This window comes from Apteryx rowi, unplaced genomic scaffold (genome assembly GCF_003343035.1).
Source record: "Apteryx rowi isolate R43461 unplaced genomic scaffold, aptRow1 scaffold_1652, whole genome shotgun sequence".
NCBI lineage: Eukaryota > Metazoa > Chordata > Aves > Apterygiformes > Apterygidae > Apteryx > Apteryx rowi.
In genome coordinates this window covers 19675-21409 of record NW_020447922.1, presented here as the reverse complement: position 1 = coordinate 21409, position 1735 = coordinate 19675, and the positions used below count along the sequence as shown (strand labels likewise).

Genomic DNA, 1735 nt, shown 5'->3' with positions numbered 1-1735 from the left:
TGTAAATGGAGGTGTCAAACTGACCCTGCTATGTGGTGGGATACCTGGGGATGGGTGCTGGGAGCAGGGGACTTGTTCCAGGTACCAGTGAGAAGTTTCTCTGTTTCCCATGATGAGAGCTGAATACAGCTCTCGTGGCAGCTGTGTCTGAAGGAGAAGACCCTTGTGAGGGATTCATCTCCCCCAGCCTTCCCTCTTGAACAGAGGTGTGTGTATCTGAATCAGCCACACCAGCTGCCACTCCAGCAAGGCAGAGAAACAGTCGAGTGAAGGCATGGGGTGACCTGACCCTTTCTAGATGTCTCTGTCCCAATGAGATAGACCCTGCCCTCACACCCATTTGCCGTGTGCGCCCTTCCCGCAGGCACTGCAGAGAGAATGGGAAGCGAATAGCTCTGATGCACACATGCTGCAGCAGATTATGTCCACCGCGTATGTGGAAGGGCTGTTCAACATTTGGAAACCCATTTTTCTCTGCAAAATGATCACTGGAGGAGTCTGAGGACATATATGGTGGTGTACACACACACACCCTTTCCTCCCCATATATATATATCTGTATTTTAGATGCCTCCTTCTCACCGTGGGAGCATTGTTTGAGGGGGTAGAAATCTTTGGCATTTCAATTGCTCTCAGCATGAGCCCTTGTGCATCCCAAGAGCAAAAAAGGACTCGCTGTGACTTTGTATAGGGTCACGGGTCTGTCCATGAGTCTTGCCCCTCAYTGCCCTGCACTTGCACCTCACTCAGAGGAAAGACAACCACACACACAAGTTCCTCTAAGAAAGAAACAGGACTGAGCTGGGAGCAGAGTAGTTCAGTGTCACAGTGAAGATTCCCAAATTTTTCACTCTCAGCCCTGAGATGGAGAGAGTGATGAAGAGTGTRACAAGGTTTCTGACTCACAAGACCAGACCAGGGACTCTCAGATCTTACAGAAATGCTCCAGGGAAGCTGTGCTTTTCTGGAGGGCAGCTTGCAGCTTGACAGCACAGCCCCGAGAAGCAGTCAAGGGTCCTAAAGATGGACTCTCCTGAAAGGAGAGTCAGCTCATTCCCCAACCTGATGACATGCATTGCCAGGAGCCTCACAGGTTGGAAGGGGATTGGGGCTTCTCACTGCCAGGAAGGGAACACCATGCAGGACATACAGGGCTGGTAACAGCCCCGAAAGGTCTGAGAGAAACCTCAGCAAGTCCCTTCATCCACACCTGAGCCTACAGACAGCACCACCATCACCTTCTTGGCCTTGTGAGGGTTTGCCTGACCTCCTCCTTGCAATCACAGAGATGCCCCTGGACAGGGCCCTGCCTGTGGGAGGTGTGTGGAGGGCAGGAATGAGCACACAGAGGGTGGGAGGGGGTCTGTGAGCACCAACCAGGAAAAGACACTGGGACAGAGAAAGAGCTGCCAGCAGGGACAGCTCCAGGCAGCGGAGATGGGCAGGCAATGAGAGGGAAGTGCAAACAGAAACATTTTGGGGGGATGGAGTTGAGCAAGTCATGGTCAGGCCCTGCAGTGCTGACACCTCCCTCAGGGAGCTCAGGTCTCCCCTGCAGAAACCTCCCAGTAGCAGGGCACTGCCCAGGGCCATCCCCATGGTTGCAGGTGCTAAGGAGCAGGTCAGACAAACCCTGAGGAGGCCAGCAAAGGGGAAGCTGGTGCTGTCTATAGACTAAGGGGTCTAAGGAAGGGACTTTCAGAAGTTCCTAGCAGACATGTTGGCTGCTCCTGGA

At 53.3% G+C, this 1735-nt stretch overlaps 1 protein-coding gene across 1 annotated transcript in view; it reads right to left on the bottom strand.

The window, feature by feature from the left end:
• The window catches only part of LOC112963262 (olfactory receptor 14C36-like), a 9983-nt gene that overhangs the window by 1081 nt on the left and 7167 nt on the right, over window positions 1–1735 (bottom strand). The window lies entirely within an intron of this gene.